Source organism: Stegostoma tigrinum, unplaced genomic scaffold (assembly GCF_030684315.1).
Source record: "Stegostoma tigrinum isolate sSteTig4 unplaced genomic scaffold, sSteTig4.hap1 scaffold_186, whole genome shotgun sequence".
In the NCBI taxonomy this organism is placed as follows: domain Eukaryota; kingdom Metazoa; phylum Chordata; class Chondrichthyes; order Orectolobiformes; family Stegostomatidae; genus Stegostoma; species Stegostoma tigrinum.
In genome coordinates this window covers 329,139-348,354 of record NW_026728126.1, presented here as the reverse complement: position 1 = coordinate 348,354, position 19,216 = coordinate 329,139, and the positions used below count along the sequence as shown (strand labels likewise).

The 19,216-nt window shown below is 48.2% G+C and overlaps 1 long non-coding RNA gene across 2 annotated transcripts in view; it reads right to left on the bottom strand.

The window, feature by feature from the left end:
- Nucleotides 1–19,216, bottom strand: part of LOC132207867 (uncharacterized) — a 519,454-nt gene that overhangs the window by 174,850 nt on the left and 325,388 nt on the right. For both annotated transcript variants that reach the window (XR_009443926.1, XR_009443928.1), the window contains exon 12: nucleotides 18,679–18,843. This is a non-coding gene — a long non-coding RNA (uncharacterized LOC132207867). The remainder of the gene's footprint in view (nucleotides 1–18,678; nucleotides 18,844–19,216) is intronic.

The window sequence follows — 19,216 nt, the reverse complement described above, 5'->3', positions numbered from 1 at the left end:
TTTCGCTCAGTCACTGCATCCCATTTCCCTCGGTCACTGCATCCTATTTCCCTCGGTCACTGCATCCTATTTCCCTCGGTCACTGCATCTCATTTCCCTCAGTCACTGCATCCCATTTCCCTCAGTCACTGCATCCCATTTCCAACAGTCACTGCATCGCATTTCACTCAGTCACTGCATCGCATTTCACTCAGTCACTGCATCGCATTTCACTCAGTCACTGCATCCCCTTTCACTCAGTGACTGCAACACATTTCACTCAGTGACTGCAACACATTTCACTCAGTGACTGCAACACATTTCACTCACTGACTGCATCCCATTTCACTCAGTCAATTCACCCCATTTCACTCAGACACTTCATCCCATTTCACTCAGTCACTGCATCCCATTTCCATCTGTCACTGCATCCCATTTCCGTCAGTCACTGCATCCCATTTCACTCAGTGATGCATCCCATTTCACTCAGTCACTGAATCCCATTGCACTCAGTCACTGCATCCCATTTGAAGCAGTCACTGCATCCCATTTCACTCAGTCACTGCATCCCATTTCACTCAATCACTGCATCTCCTTCACCACAGTCACTGCATCCCATTTTCATCACTCACTGTTCCCCGTATCTCACAGACGCTGCTTTCAATTTCCCACACTCACTGCATACCATTTCCCATAGTGTCAGCATCTCCTTTCCCTCAGTCACTGCATCTCATTTCACTCAGTCCCTGAATCCCATTCAACTCAGTGATGCATCACATTTCACTCAGAGACAGCAACAGATTTCACACAGTGACTGCAGCCCATTTCTCTCAGTCACTGCAACCCATTTCACGCAGTCACTGCAGCCCATTTCACTCAGTCACTCCATCTCATTTCCGTCAGTTACTGCATCATATTTTCATCAAACAATGCATCTCATTTCACTCAGTCACTGCAGCTCATGTCACTCTGTCACTGCATCCAATTTCCATCAGTCAGTGCATCTCATTTCACTCATTCACTGCATCGCATTTCACTCAGTCACTGCATTGCAGTTCACTCAGTCACTGCATCACATTTCACTCAGTCACTGCATCACATTTCACTCAGTCACTTCATCCAATTTCAATCAGTCACTACATCCCATTTCACTCAGTCACTGCATCTCATTTCACTCAGTGATGCATCCCATTTCACTCAGTGATGCATCCCATTTGAAGCAGTCACTGCATCCCATTTCACGCAGTCACTGCACCGCATTTCACGCAGTCACTGCACTGCATTTCACGCAGACACTGCATCCCATTTCACTCTGTCACTGCATCCCATTTCACTCAATCACTGCATCTCCTTCACCATAGTCACTGCATCCCATTTTCATCACTCACTGTTCCCCGTATCTCACACACGCTGCATTCAATTTCCCACACTCACTGCATCCCATTTCCCACAGTCACAGCATCTCCTTTCCCACAGTCTCTGGATCGCATTTCACTCAGTGATTGCATCCTACTTCCCAAAAATACTGAATCCCTTTTCCCTCAGTCACTGCATCTCATTTCACTCAGTCCCTGCATCTCATATCCCTCAGTCACTGCATCCCATTCAACTCAGTGATGCATCACATTTCACTCAGTGACTGCAACACATTTCACTCAGTGAATGCATCTCATTTCACTCAGTCCCTGCATCTCATATCCCTCAGTCACTGCATCCCATTCAACTCAGTGATGCATCACATTTCAGTCAGTGACTACAAAAGATTTCACTCAGTGACTGCAGCCCATTTCTCTCAGTCACTGCAGCCCATTTCTCTCAGTCACTGCAGCCCATTTCAATCAGTAATGCATCCCATTTCACTCAGTGACTGCATCCCATTTCCCGCAGACACTGCATCCCATTTCACTCAGTCACTGCATCCCATTTGAAGCAGTCACTGCATCGCATTTCACGCAGTCACTGCATCGCATTTCACGCAGTCACTGCATCGCATTTCACTCAGTCACTGCATCCCATTTCACTCAGTCACTGCATCCCATTTCACTCAGTCACTGCATCACATTTCACTCAGTCACTGCATCCCAGTTCACTCCATCACTGCATCTCCTTCACCACAGTCACAGCATCCCATTTCCATCAGTCACTGGTTCCCGTATCACACAGACGCTGCATTCAATTTCCGACACTCACTGTATCCCATTTCCCATAGACTCAGCAACTCCTTTCCCACAGTCTCTGCATCTCATTTCAATCAGTGATTGCATCCTACTTCCCAAAAATACTGCATCCCATTTCGCTCAGTCACTGCATCTCATTTCACTCGGTCACTGCATCCCATTTCCCTTGGTCACTGCATCCCATTTCCCTCAGTCACTGCATCTCATTTCCGTCAGTTACTGCATCATATTTCCATCAAACAATGCATCTCATTTCACTCAGTCACTGCAGCTCATGTCACTCTGTCACTGCATCCAATTTCCATCAGTCAGTGCATCTCATTTCACTCATTCACTGCATCGCATTTCACTCAGTCACTTCATCCCATTTCACTCAGTCACTGCATCCCATTTCACTCAGTGATGCATCCCATTTGAAGCAGTCACTGCATCCCACTTCACGCAGTCACTGCACCGCATTTCACGCAGTCACTGCACCGCATTTCACGCAGTCACTGCACCGCATTTCACTCAATCACTGCATCTCCTTCACCATAGTCACCGCATCCCATTTTCATCACTCACTGTTCCCCGTATCTCACACACGCTGCATTCAATTTCCCACACTCACTGCATCCCATTTCCCACAGTCACAGCATCTCCTTTCCCACAGTCTCTGGATCGCATTTCACTCAGTGATTGCATCCTACTTCCCAAAAATACTGAATCCCTTTTCCCTCAGTCACTGCATCTCATTTCACTCAGTCCCTGCATCTCATATCCCTCAGTCACTGCATCCCATTCCACTCAGTGATGCATCACATTTCACTCAGTGACTGCAACACATTTCACTCAGTGACTGCATTTCATTTCACTCAGTCCCTGCATCTCATATCCATCAGTCACTGCATCCCATTCAACTCAGTGATGCATCACATTTCAGTCAGTGACTACAACAGATTTCACTCAGTGACTGCAGCCCATTTCTCTCAATCACTGCAGCCCATTTCTCTCAGTCACTGCAGCCCATTTCTCTCAGTCACTGCAGCCCATTTCAATCAGTAATGCATCCCATTTCACTCAGTGACTGCAACACATTTCACTCAGTCACTGCATCCCATTTCACTCAGTCACTGCATCCCATTTCACTCAGGCACTGCATCCCATTTCCCTCAGTCAAAGCGTCCCAATTCCCTCAGTCAAAGCGTCCCATTTCCCTCAGTCAAAGCGTCCCATTTCCCTCAGTCATTGCGTCCCATTTCTCTCAGTCACTGCAGCCCGTTTCAATCAGTAATGCATCCCATTTCACTCAGTGACTGCATCCCATTTCACTCAGTCACTGCATCCCATTTGAAGCAGTCACTGCATCCCATTTCACGCAGTCACTGCATCGCATTTCACGCAGTCACTGCATCGCATTTCACGCAGTCACTGCATCGCATTTCACGCAGTCACTGCATCCCATTTCACTCAGTCACTGCATCACATTTCACTCAGTCACTGCATCCTATTTCACTCAATCACGGCATCTCCTTCACCACAGTCACTGCATCCCATTTCCATCAGTCACTGGTGCCCGTATCTCACAGACGCTGCATTCAATTTCCCACACTCACTGCATCCCATTTCGCATAGACACAGCATCTCCTTTCCCTCATTCTCTGCATCTCATTTCAATCAGTGATTGCATCCTACTTCCCACAAATACTGCATCCCATTTCCCTCAGTCACTGCATCTCATTTCAATCGGTCACTGCAACCCATTTACAACAGTCACTGCATCCGATTTCCCTCAGTCACTGCATCCCACTTCCCTCAGTCAGTGCATCCCATGTCCCTCACTCACTGCATCCCATGTCCCTCACTCACTGCATCCCATTTCACTAAGACAGTGCGTCTCATTTCTCTCAGCCACTGTATCCCATTTCCCTCAGTCACTGTACCCCAAGCCCGTTCGGGCACTGAATCCCTATTAACTCAGTCACTCCTTCCCAGGACCTCAGCCACTGCACCCCATGTCCCACAGTAACTGCATCGCAATTCCATCAGGCACTGCAGCTCATGTCACTCTGTCACTGCATTCAATTTCCATCAGTCACTGCATCTCATTTCACTCATTAACTGCATCCCATTTCACTCAGACACTGCATCCCATCTCACTCAGACACTACATCCCATCTCACTCAGACACTACATCCCATCTCACTCAGACACTGCATCCCATCTCACTCAGACACTGCATCCCATCTCACTCAGACACTGCATCCCATTTCACTCAATGCTTCACTTCACACTCAGTCAGAGCATCCCATTACGATCCGTCACCGCGTCCCATTTCCTCATCACTGCATCTCCTTTCCACAGTCACTGCATCCCATTTCACTCAGTCACTGCATCCCATTTCACTCAGTCACTGCATCTCCTTTCCATCAGTCACTGCGTCCCATTTCACTCAGTCACTGCGTCCCATTTTCCATAGTCACTGCATCCCAATTACCAGTCACTGCATCCCCTTTCCCTCAGTCACTGCATCACATTTCCCTCAGTCACTGCATCACATTCCTCTCAGTCACTATATCCCATTGTCCTCAGTCACTGCATCCCATTGTCCTCATTCACTGCATCCGATTCCCCTCAGTCACTGCATCCCATTTCACTCAGTCACTGCATCCCATTTCACTCAGTCACTGCATCCCATTACCCTCAGTCACTGCATCCCATTACCCTCAGTCACTGCATCCCATTACCTTCAGTCGCAGGATCCCATTTCCAACAGACACTGCATCCCATTTCCGTCAGTCACTGCATACCATTTCCATCAGTCACTGCATCCCAGTTCACTCAGTCTCGGCATCTCATTTCGCTCAGTTACTGCATCCCATTTCCCTCAGTCACTGCTTCCCATTTCCCTCAGTCACTGCATCCCATTTCCTCAGTCACTGCATCTCCTTTCCACAGTCACGGCAATCCCATTTCACTCAGTCACTGCATCCGACGTCCCTCATTCACTGCATCCCACGTCCCTCAGTCACTGCATCCCATTTCAGTCAGTCACTGCATCCCATTTCACTCAGTCACTGCATCCCATTTCACTCAGTCACTGCATCCCATTTCACTCAGTCACTGCATCACATTTCCCTCAGTCACTGCATCACATTTCCCTCAGTCACTGCATCCCATTTCACTCAGTCACTGCATCACATTTCCCTCAGCCACTGCATCCCATTTCACTCAGAGACTGCATCCCATTTCACTCAGTCACTGCATCACATTTCACTCAGACACTTCATCCCATTTCCCTAAGTCACTGCATCACATTTCCCTCAGCCACTGCATCCCATTTCACTCAGAGACTGCATCCCATTTCACTCAGTCACTGCATCACATTTCACTCAGACACTTCATCCCATTTCCCTAAGTCACTGCATCCCATTTCACTCAGTGATGCATCCCATTTCACTCAGAGACTGCATCCCATTACACTCAGTGATGCATCCCATTTCACTCAGTGATGCATCCCATTTCACTCAGTCACTACATCCCATTTCCCGCAGACACTGCATCCCATTTCACTCAGTCACTGCATCCCATTTCACTCAGTGATGCATCCCATTTGAAGCAGTCACTGCATCCCATTTCACGCAGTCACTGCACCGCATTTCACGCAGTCACTGCACTGCATTTCACGCAGACACTGCATCCCATTTCACTCTGTCACTGCATCCCATTTCACTCAATCACTGCATCTCCTTCACCATAGTCACTGCATCCCATTTTCATCACTCACTGTTCCCCGTATCTCACACACGCTGCATTCAATTTCCCACACTCACTGCATCCCATTTCCCACAGTCACAGCATCTCCTTTCCCACAGTCTCTGGATCGCATTTCACTCAGTGATTGCATCCTACTTCCCAAAAATACTGAATCCCTTTTCCCTCAGTCACTGCATCTCATTTCACTCAGTCCCTGCATCTCATATCCCTCAGTCACTGCATCCCATTCCACTCAGTGATGCATCACATTTCACTCAGTGACTGCAACACATTTCACTCAGTGACTGCATCTCATTTCACTCAGTCCCTGCATCTCATATCCCTCAGTCACTGCATCCCATTCAACTCAGTGATGCATCACATTTCACTCAGTGACTACAACAGATTTCACTCAGTGACTGCAGCCCATTTCTCTCAGTCACTGCAGCCCATTTCTCTCAGTCACTGCAGCCCATTTCAATCAGCAATGCATCCCATTTCACTCAGTGACTGCAACACATTTCATTTAGTGATTACATCCCATTTCACTCAGTCACTGCCTCCCATTTCACTCAGGCACTGCATCCCATTTCACTCAGGCACTGCATCCCATTTCCCTCAGTCAAAGCGTCCCAATTCCCTCAGTCAAAGCGTCCCATTTCCCTCAGTCAAAGCGTCCCATTTCACTCAGTCACTGCATCTCATGTCCCTCAGTCACTGCATCCCATTTGACTCAGTCACTGCATCACATTTCACTCAGACACGGCATCACATTTCACACAGTCACTGCATCCCATTTCACTCAGTCACTGCATCACCTTCACCATAGTCACTGCATTCCATTTCCATCAGTCACTGTTTCCCGTATCTCACAGGCGCTGCATTCAATTTCCCACACTCACTGCATCCCATTTCCCATAGTCAGAGCATCTCCTTTCCTTCAGTCTCTGCATCGCATTTCACTCTGTCAGTGCTTCCCATGTCACTCAGTCACTGCATCACATGTCACTCAGTCACTGCATCCCATGTCACTCAGTCACTGCATCCCATGTCACTCAGTCACTGCATCACATTTCACTCAGTCACTGCATCCCATTTCCCTCAGTCACTGCATCTCATTTCACTAAGGCACTGTATCCCATCTCCCTCACTCACTGCACCGCAAGTCCGCTCGGGCACTGCATCCCCATGAACTCAGTCACTCATTCCCACTACCTCAGTCACTGCATCCCATTTCCCTCAGGTACTGCATCACATTTCCATCAGACACTGCAGCTCATGTCACTCTGTCACTGCATCCCATTTCCCTCAGTCACTGCATCCCATTTCACTCAGTCACTGCATCACATTTCCCTCAGCCACTGCATCCCATTTCACTCAGTGACTGCATCCCATTTCACTCAGTGACTGCATCACAGTTCAGTCAGTGACTGAATCACAGTACACTCAGTGAGTGATTCATATTTCACTCAGTGACTGAATCACATTTCACTGAGTCACTGCATCCCATTTCACACAGTCACTGCATCCCATTTCCCATCGTCACAGCATCTCCTTTCCCACAGTCTCTGCATCTCATTTCAATCAGTGATTGCATCCTACTTCCCAAAAATAGTGCATCCCATTTCGCTCAGTCACTGCATCTCATTTCACTCGGTCACTGCATCCCATTTCCCTCAGTCACTGCATCCCATTTCCCTCAGTCACTGCATCCCACGTCCCACAGTCACTGCATCCCACGTCCCACAGTCACTGCATCCCACGTCCCACAGTCACTGCATCCCATTCCACTCAGTCACTGCATCCGATTTCACTCAGTCAGTGCGTCACATTTCACTCAGGCACTATATCCCATTTCCCTAAGTCACTGCACCCCAAGCCCGCACGGGCACTGCATCCCTATTAACTCAGTCACTCCTTCCCAGTACCTCAGTCACTGCATCGCATTTCACTCAGTCACTACATCCCATCACCCTCAGTCGCAGCATCCCATTTCCCACAGACACTGCATTTCCTTTCCCCAAGTCAGTGCATCTCATTTCCACCAGTCACTGCATCCCATTTCACACAGCCACTGCATCCCATTTCACACAGCCACGGCATCCCATTTCACTCACAGCTTCACTTTACACTCAGTCAGAGCATCCCATTTCCATCCGTCACCGCGTCCCAATTCCTCAGTCACTTCTTCTCCTTTCCACAGTCACGGCAATCCCATTTCACTCAGTCACTGCATCCCATTTCAATCAGTCACTGCATCTCCTTTCCATCAGTCACTGCGTCCCATTTCACTCAGTCACTGCGTCCCATTTCACTCAGTCACTGCGTCCCAATTCCCAGTCACTGCATCCCATTTCCCTCAGTCACTGCATCACATTCCCCTCAGTCACTGCATCCCATTGTCCTCAGTCACTGCATCCCATTTCACTCAGTCACTGCATCCCATTGTCCTCAGTCACTGCATCCCATTGTCCTCATTCGCTGCATCCCATTTCACTCAGTCACTGCATCCCATTACCCTCAGTCACTGCATCACATTTCAATCAGTCACTGCATCCCATTTCACTCAGTCACTGCATCCCATTACCCTCAGTCACTGCATCCCATTACCCTCAGTCACTGCATCCCATTACCTTCAGTCGCAGGATCCCATTTCCAACAGACACTGCATACCATTTCCTTCAGTCACTGCATCCCAGTTCACTCAGTCTTGGCATCTCATTTCCCTCAGTCACTGCATCCCATTTCCCTCAGTCACTGCATCCCATGTCCCTCAGTCACTGCATCCCACGTCCCTCAGTCACTGCATCCCACGTCCCTCAGTCACTGCGTCCCATTTCACTCAGTCACTGCATCCCATTTCCCTCAGTCAGTGCATCCCATGTCCCTCAGTCACTGCATCCCATGTCCCACAGTCACTGCATGTCATTTCACTCAATCACTGCATCCCATTTCACTCAGTCAGTGCGTCCCTTTTCGGTCAGGCACTGTCTCGCATTTCCCTCAGTCACTGCACCCCAAGCCCGCTCGGGCACTGATTCCCTATTAACTCAGTCACTCCTTCCCAGTACCTCAGTCACTGCATCCCATGTCCCTCAGTCACTGCATCCCATGTCCCTCAGTCACTGCATCCCATGTCCCTCAGTCACTGCATCCCATGTCCCTCAGTCACTGCATCTCATTTCACTCAGTCACTGCATCTCATTTCACTCAGTCACTGCATCCCATTCCACTCAGCCACTGCATCACAGTTCACTCAGTGACTGAATCATACTTCACTCAGTGACTGAATCACAGTTCACTCAGTCACTGCATCCCATTGTCCTCAGTCACTGCATCCCATTTCCATCAGTCAGTGCATCCCATTTCCCACAGTCACTGCATCTCCGTTCCTCAATCACTGCATGTCATTTCACTCAGTCTCTGCAGCCCATTTCACCTCAGTCACTGCATCCCATTACCATCAGTCACTGCATCCCAGTACGCTCAGTCACTGCATCCCAGTACGCTCAGTCACTGCATCCCATTTCCCTCAGACACTGCATCTGATTTCCATCAGTCACTGCATCCCATTTCCCTCAGTCATTGCATCCCATTTCCCACAGTCATTGCATCTCCTATCCCTCATTCACTGCATTCCATTAACCACAGTCACTGCATCGCGTTACCCTCAGTCACTGCATCACATTACCCTCAGCCAGAGCATCCAATTTCCCACATTCACTGCATCTCCTTTCCCTCAGTCAATGCTTCACATTCCACTGAGTCACTGCATCCCATTCCACAGTGTCACAGCATCCCATTTCACTCAGTGACTGCAACCCATTACCCTCAGTCACTGCAGCCCATTTCACTCAGTCACTGCATCCCATTAACTTCAGTCGCAGGATCCCATTTCAAACAGACACTGCATCCCATTTCACTCAGTCACTGCATCGCATTTCACTCAGTCACTGCATCACATTTCACTCAATCACTGCATCCCATGTCCCACATTCACTGCATCCCATTTCCATCAGCCACTGTTTCCCCTATCTCTCAGACGCTGTATTCAATTTCCCACACTCACTGCATGCATTCCCCTCAGTCACTGCATCCCATGTCCCTCAGTCACTGCATCCCATTTCCCTCAGTCACTGCGTCTCATTTCACTCAGTCACTGCGTCTCATTTCACTCAGTCACTGCGTCTCATTTCACTCAGTCACTGCGTCTCATTTCACTCAGCCACTGCATCACAGTTCACTCAGTGACTGAATCACAGTTCACTCAGTGACTGAATCACAGTTCACTCAGTCACTGCATCCCATTGTCCTCAGTCACTGCATCCCATTTCCATCAGTCAGTGCATCCCATTTCCCACAGTCACTGAATCTCCGTTCCTCAATCACTGCATGTCATTTCACTCAGTCTCTGCAGCCCATTTCACCTCAGTCACTGCATCCCATTACCATCAGTCACTACATCCCATTACCCTCAGTCACTGCATCCCAGTACGCTCAGTCACTGCATCCCAGTACGCTCAGTCACTGCATCCCAGTACGCTCAGACACAGCATCCCATTTCCCTCAGACACTGCATCCCATTTCCCTCAGACACTGCATCTGATTTCCATCAGTCACTGCATCCCATTTCCCTCAGTCATTGCATCCCATTTCCCACAGTCATTGCATCTCCTATCCCTCATTCACTGTATTCCATTAACCACAGTCACTGCATCGCGTTACCCTCAGTCACTGCATCACATTACCCTCAGCCAGAGCATCCCATTTCCCACATTCACTGCATCTCCTTTCCCTCAGACAATGCTTCACATTCCACTGAGTCACTGCATCCCAGTCCACAGTGTCACAGCATCCCATTTCAAACAGACACTGCATCCCATTTCCCTCAGTCACTGCATCCCATTTCCCTCAGTCACTGCATCCCATTTCCATCAGTCACTGCATCCCATTTCCATCAGTCTCGGCATCTCATTTCCCTCAGTCACTGCATCTCATTTCACTCAGTCACTGAGTCTCATTTCACTCAGTCACTGCGTCTCATTTCACTCAGCCACTGCGTCTCATTTCACTCAGCCACTGCATCACAGTTCACTCAGTGACTGAATCACAGTTCACTCAGTGACTGAATCACAGTTCACTCAGTCACTGCATCCCATTGTCCTCAGTCACTGCATCCCATTTCCATCAGTCAGTGCATCCCATTTCCCACAGTCACTGAATCTCCGTTCCTCAATCACTGCATGTCATTTCACTCAGTCTCTGCAGCCCATTTCACCTCAGTCACTGCATCCCATTACCATCAGTCACTACATCCCATTACCCTCAGTCACTGCATCCCAATACGCTCAGTCACTGCATCCCAGTACGCTCAGTCACTGCATCCCAGTACGCTCAGTCACTGCATCCCAGTACGCTCAGTCACTGCATCCCAGTACGCTCAGTCACTGCATCCCAGTACGCTCAGTCACTGCATCCCAGTACGCTCAGACACTGCATCCCATTTCCCTCAGACACTGCATCCCATTTCCCTCAGACACTGCATCTGATTTCCATCAGTCACTGCATCCCATTTCCCTCAGTCATTGCATCCCATTTCCCACAGTCATTGCATCTCCTATCCCTCATTCACTGCATTCCATTAACCACAGTCACTGCATCGCGTTACCCTCAGTCTCTGCATCACATTACCCTCAGCCAGAGCATCCCATTTCCCACATTCACTGCATCTCCTTTCCCTCAGTCAATGCTTCACATTCCACTGAGTCACTGCATCCCATTCCACAGTGTCACAGCATCCCATTTCACTCAGTGACTGCAACCCATTACCCTCAGTCACTGCATCCCATTTCACTCAGTCACTGCATCCCATTAACTTCAGTCGCAGGATCCCATTTCAAACAGACACTGCATCCCATTTCCCTCAGTCACTGCATCCCATTTCCCTCAGTCACTGCATCCCATTTCCATCAGTCACTGCATCCCATTTCCATCAGTCTTGGCATCTCATTTCCCTCAGTCACTGCACCCCAAGCCCGCTCGGGCACTGATTCCCTATTAACTCAGTCACTCCTTCCCAGTACCTCTGTCACTGCATCCCATGTGCCTCAGTCAGTGCATCCCATGTCCCTCAGTCAGTGCATCCCATGTCCCTCAGTCAGTGCATCCCATGTCCCTCAGTCAGTGCATCCCATTTCCCTCAGTCACTGCATACCATTTCCATCAGTCACTGCATCCCAGTTCACTCAGTCTTGGCATCTCATTTCCCTCAGTCACTGCATCCCATTTCCCTCAGTCACTGCATCCCATTTCCCTCAGTCACTGCATCCCATGTCCCACATTCACTGCATCCCATTTCCATCAGTCACTGTTTCCCGTATCTCTCAGACGCTGTATTCAATTTCCCACACTCACTGCATCCCATTCCCCTCAGTCACTGCATCCCATTACCCTGAGTCACAGTATGCCATTTCCCACAGTCACTGCATCCCATGTCCCTCAGTCACTGCATCCCATGTCCCTCAGTCACTGCATCCCATGTCCCTCAGTCACTGCATCCCATTGTCCTCAGTCACTGCATCCCACTTCATTCAGTCACTGCATCTCATTTCACTCACTGACTGCATCCCATTTCCGTCAGTCACTGCATCCCATTTCCCTCAGACAGTGCATCCCATTTCCAACAGTCACTGCATCGCATTTCACTCAGTCACTGCATCGCATTTCACTCAGTCACTGCATCCCCTTTCACTCAGTGACTGCAACACATTTCACTCACAGACTGCATCCCATTTTCCTCAGTCACTGCATCTCATTTCACTCAGTCACTGCATCCCACTTCACTCAATCACTGCATCCCATTTCCAACAGTCACTGCAGCCCATTTCACTCAGTCACTGCATCACATTTCACTCAGTCACTGCATCACATTTCACTCAATCACTGCATCACATTTCACTCAATCACTGCATCACATTTTCATCAGTCACTGTTTCCCGTATCTCTCAGACGCTGCATTCAATTTCCCAGACTCACTGCATCCCATTCCCCTCAGTCACTGCATCCCATTTCCCTCAGTCACTGCATCACATTTTCCTCAGTCACTGCATCACATTTCCCTCAGTCACTGCATCACATTTCCCTCAGTCACTGCATCACATTTCCCTCAGTCACTGTTTCCCGTATCTCTCAGACGCTGTATTCAGTTTCCCACACTCACTGCATCCCATTCCCCTCAGTCACTGCATCCCATTACCCTGAGTCACAGTATGCCATTTCCCACAGTCACTGCATCTCCTTTCCCTCAGTCACTGCATCCCATGTCCCTCAGTCACTGCATCCCATGTCCCTCAGTCACTGCATCCCATTTCCCTCAGTTACTGCGTCACATTTCCATCAGACACTGCAGCTCATGTCGCTCAGTCACTGCATCCCATTTCCATCAGTCACTGCAGCTCATGTCACTCTGTCACTGCATCACATTTCCATCAGACACTGCATCTCATTTCACTCATTCACTGCATCCCATTTCACGCAGTTACTGCATCCCATTCCACTCTGCCACTGCATCCCATTTCACTCAGTCCGTGCGTCACATTTCACTCAGGCACTGTATCCCATTTCCCTAAGTCACTGCACCCCAAGCCCGCACGGGCACTGCATCCCTATTAACTCAGTCACTCCTTCCCAGTACCTCAGTCACTGCATCGCATTTCACTCAGTCACCGCCTCCCATTTCACTCAGTCACTGCATCCATTTCCATCAGTCACTGCATCCCATCACCCTCAGTCGCAGCATCCCATTTCCCACAGACACTGCATTTCCTTTCCCTAAGTCAGAGCATCTCATTACCACCAGTCACTGCATCCCATTTCACACAGCCTCTGCATCCCATTTCACACAGCCACTGCATCCCATTTCACTCAAAGCTTCACTTTACACTCAGTCAGAGCATCCCATTTCCATCCGTCACCGCGTCCCATTTCCTCAGTCACTGCTTCTCCTTTCCACAGTCACGGCAATCCCATTTCAATCAGTCACTGCATCTCCTTTCCATCAGTCACTGCGTCCCATTTCACTCAGCCACAGCGTCCCAATTCCCAGTCACTGCATCCCATTTCACTCAGTCACTGCATCACATTCCCCTCAGTCACTGCATCCCATTGTCCTCAATCACTGCATCCCATTGCCCTCAGTCAGTGCATCCCATTGCCCTCAGTCGCTGCATCCCATTGTCCTCAGTCGCTGCATCCCATTGTCCTCAGTCACTGCATCCCATTGTCCTCAGTCACTGCATCCCATTGCCCTCAGTCACTGCATCCCATTGCCCTCAGTCACTGCATCCCATTGTCCTCAGTCACTGCATCCCATTGTCCACCCTAAGGAAGACAAACCCACGTAACATATCTAGTGACTTAAAACATACTCTATTGTTGCCCAAGGTGGAGAGCTGGATGAACACAGCAGGTCAAGGAGCATCAGAGAAGCAAGAAAGCTGATGTTTCGGAACGAGACCCTACTTCAGAAAATTGGCGCTGGAGAATCTGAGACAACAAGGTGTACAGCCGGATGATACTGCTTGGCCTGCTGTGTTCATCCAGCTTTACACCTTCTTATCTCAGATTCTCCAGCATCTGCAGTTCCTACGACCTCTATTGTTGCCCTTTCACTTTCCTGAACTAATATGAGCCAGTAGTTTTGTTTAGGCTCGTGTAATCTTACGCTTATTGGCCTGTACAAAATCCTGAATTAATTTTGATCGACTGACGGGAGGAGAGATGAATTTTTTAGAAATTTTTGTTTTCTACCAATTTGCAGAGGGCATCGTGGGCGATTGAAGGACAGTGTTATTATCCTCCAGGTCTGCGGACTGCATCGTTACCAACTTGCCCATTTGCATATACATACAATATTCATTATGTACCAATGAAACATAATAAACCAATACTACGTACTAAAAACAACGCTCACATATCAATGGAAATTTAAATATTTATCATAGAGTTTGAAGAATTGAATTCAATGATACAAAGCAAAAACCAGTGAAGATGAGTGCAGTTGGTCAGCACTTTTGCCACTAAGTGGAGGTTGGCAGTTTGAGGCCACCCAGGAACAAGCAAGCTCTGTCTAACTCCAAGGGCAGCACGGTGGCTCAGTGGTTAGCACTGCTGACTCACAGCGCCAGGGACCCAGGTTCGATCCCACCGTTGGACGATTTTCTGTGCGGAGTTTGTACATTCTGCCCATGCCTGCATGGGTTCCTGCTGGGTGCTCTGGTTTCCTCCCACAGTCCAAAGATGTGCAGGCTCGGTGTATGGGCCATGCCAAACTTGCCCATTGTGTTTAGGGATGTGTAGATTAGGTGTGTTAGTCATGGGAAACGTACGGTCACTGAGGAAAGGGTCGGGGGATGAGTCAGGGTGAGATGCTCTTTGGAGCGTGGCCGTGGACTTCTTGGGTCAAAAGGGGCTTGTTTCCACACCGTAGGGATTCTATGATATGGAAGTATCTTTTGAAGTGGACATTCATGGGTATGCTGTAACAGAGACCTTGAAATACTGCACAACAAATATTTGGAACTAGACTGTCAATTCAGACATAGCATCAAAAAAGGTCATGGAAGTTGTCACCGATATAAAGCAGGATTGATGAAAATCCAGCAGGAAATGGTGTCAAAAGGCACAGTATCTTTTATTCATCTCCAGTTATTTTGTCCAAGGCACTGGATGCTGGCAGGATTGAAACATTTAAGAAATGCTTCACAAATCACATATAAGGACCTGCACATCTTTGAACAATGGGAGGAAACTGCAGCACCTGGCAGAAGCCCCTCGCAGACGCGGGGAGGACGTGTCAATTCCACACAGATAGTTACCCAAGACTGGAATCTCAATTGGCTCCCCAGTGCATGCGCAGCTCTAACCACTGAGCAACTACCTTGCCCAGAAGGGGTTTTATAAGCGCATACATTATTTCCATTAAGACAGATCCAATCCTCTATGTCCAATCAAAATAACATATTGTAGATATCATGACAACAATCATAAATGATTTTGAATAAGTAAATCAAAAAAATTGAAATAGTTTCCAAGTCGAAATACTAGATATGGTGCAGTTAAGATGAATAGCGCAACAACAAAAAGGCCATATTTTATGTGACCATCGGTAACACTTGAAAACTTGCAACAATTCGTCGCCAGTAGTGCTCTGAAGTGGCTTGATGGTGCACTCCTTCAGACACTGGAATGAAACTCCAAAGATCACAAATTCTCCTTCAATACCGTGTTGTAACAGTGACTGCATCAACCTGAGTTTATGGGCCTGACTGGAAACCCACACAACATGCATAAACAAAAAAATAATCTAAGGTGACAGGAGAAAAAAATGTATGTATGCAACGTCTTTGAAAAGCAATTATTTGTAGCGGCTGCAAGCCCATAAGGAATCTCGTTTCGCAGATTATATTCATTTGCAGTGCAGGTCATGCCAGTCAGAATCAGTTTTCGTTTCATGACAGACAACTAAAATGTCCATTACAATGAACGTTGGTTGATCAGAAGATTTTAAGTAAGGACTATGTCTTGTGTGAGCTGACGGCATTAGGGGATGGAGAAGGTACATGCACTGCTGGCATCTTGACACCATTGAATGAGCAAGCGTGGACGCAAAGGTTGTAACAGGTAACAATTGTACAGGCAATATCTTTTGAGCTCCTTCCGAGCAGGCCTGTAATACTCTAAAGCTGTGCCAGACCCTCACTTCCTCCACCTTACGTACGCTGCCTTTTCTTTTTGACAAGAAGCACCTCTGTACCCGTCATCCAAGGCTCCTGAATCTTACCCCTTCTTATCTGTCTCAGAGGAACAAATTTATACATCACTCGCAACAACTGCTCCTTGAACAGCCTCCACATGTCTGCTGCGCCCTTTCTGTGGAACAATTGCTCCCAATCTCTACTTCCCAACTCCTGTCTGATAGCATCATAGTTTCCTTGACCCCAGTGAAATATCTTCCCCTGGTAACTGCTCCTTTCACTTTCCATGGCTATGGTAAATGTGAGGCTCTTGCGGTCACTGTCGCCAAAGTGTTCTCCCACCACGAGATCTGACACCTGTCCTGGCTCATCGCCGAGCACCAAATCCAAAATGGCCTCCCCCCTCGGCCTGTCCACATACTGAGTCAGGAAACCCTCCTGAACACACCTGACAAAAACGGCTCCATCCAAACCATCTGCACTCAGGAGGTTTCAATCTATATTGGGAAAGTTGAAGTCACCCATAACAACAACCCTGCTACGTTTGCACTTTTCAACAATCTGCCGGCCAATGAGTTCTTCGATCTCCCAACCGCTATTTGGGGTCCGTAGAAAACCCCCAGTGAAGTGACTGCTGCCTTGCTGTTCCGAACGTCCACCCACACTGGCTCAGTCGACAAACCTTCCTTGGCAACCTCAGCCCATACCACCACAGTAGACAAGTCCTCAAAGGTTCTTTCAGCCGCCGTTATACTGTCCTTGACCAACAAAGCCACACCTCCCCCTCTTTTACCACCTTCCCAGACCTTAATGAAAGATCTAAACACAAGAACCTGCAACATCCATTCCTGACCCTCCTCTATCCATGCCTCCGAAATGGCCACAACATCGAAGTCCCAGGTACCTATCCAAGCTGCAACCTCACCTACATTATTCCGGATACTCCCGGCATTAAAGTCGTCACACTTCAATCCAGCTTGCTGTCTGCCAGCACACTCCTGTGACAGTGAGGTCCTGACCATGTCCTCCCTACGCTCATCCTCCTGTGTACTGGGACTACACCTCAGTTTCCCATCCCCCTTCTGAGCTAGTTTAAATCCAACCGAATGGCACTAGCCAATTTCCCACCCAGGATATTCGTGCCCCTCTCATTCAAGTGGAGACCGTCCTGTTTGTACAGGTCCCACCTTCCCCAGAACGAGCCCCAATTGTCCATGTACCTGAAGCCCTCCCACCTGCACCATCCCTGCAGCCACGTCTTCAGCTGAAATCTCTCCCTGTTCTTTGCCTCGCTATCACGTGGTACGGGTGACAAACCAGAGATGACCACTCTGCTTGTTCTAGCTCTCGGCTTCCACCCTAGCTCCCTCAAATCCTGCCTGACATCCCTATCCCTCTTTCTACCTATGCCGTTGGTGCCTATGTATATCACGACTTGGGGCTGGTCAGCCTCTCCCCTCAGGACCCTAAACACACGATCCGAGACATCACAGACCCTGGCACCTGGTCGGCAACACACCAATCGTGAGTCTCTTTCGTTCCCGGCAAATCTTCTATCAGTCCCTCCAACTATTGAGTCCCCAATGACTATCACTCTCTTCCTATCCCTGCTCCCCTTCTGTGCAAGAGGGACAGACTCTGTGCCAGAGACCTGCACCCTACTGCATACCCCTGCGAAGTCGTCCCCGGAACAGGATCCAAAATGGTATAGTTGTTTTTCAGGGAGCTACCGCAGGGGATTTCAGGGGAACGACCACAGGGGAAGGTTGGTCAAGCTACACCGGGTAAATGTGCATTTTTGGCTGAAGAAACATGTGTTTCAATGTAAGCTAATGGAAGAAGCCATGGAGTCAAAGCTAAACATTTCGACAATAAGACAAGCATTCTTAAAAGCAGCATACAGCGTGAAAAAGAAATGAGCTGCTTTAATATCCACTTAAAATTTATGTGGAATATCAGATGGAATTTTCTTATTGACTCCATTGTGCAATCATGTCGAGCTAAAAATGTTAACTGCATTAATTAATACTAACCAGAAATGGACTTTGTTGTAAATGGTTTGACGGTTTTCTGTATCTGGAACATCCCTTTTCCTTCTCCAACGAAGATCGTACCAACCTATGGTACCAAACTGTGAGTCAAACGGATGGGACACGTAATCTTTAAATTTCTCATCAAAACAGTCTAATCGTATGGTTCTGTGCAATAAAAGAGAAAGAATAAACATGTTTTCAACAATTTTGCTGATGTTTATGAACAGAATGCTCAAATTCAAAAAGTTTGGGCTGGCATGTCTGCTTCCTCCAGCCTGTTTAAACTGTTCCATTCAATGTGAAATTTGTCATAAGTTTTAGCACACAGGTCTATGTGATCTGCGCCACCACCTTCTATTAGTCATACATGCTTTCCCCCTCTTCCTGTAATACATTCCTTGAAGTGTTCAATGAGATTTTGATTTTAAATCTTATTGTCATATTCTTTTGATTCTCAAGCATCAATGAATCTGATGTTGCCGCCATTCCATGCAGTGCACAGCACGTCAAACAGGAGTCTTACTCTTGCCATGAGCAC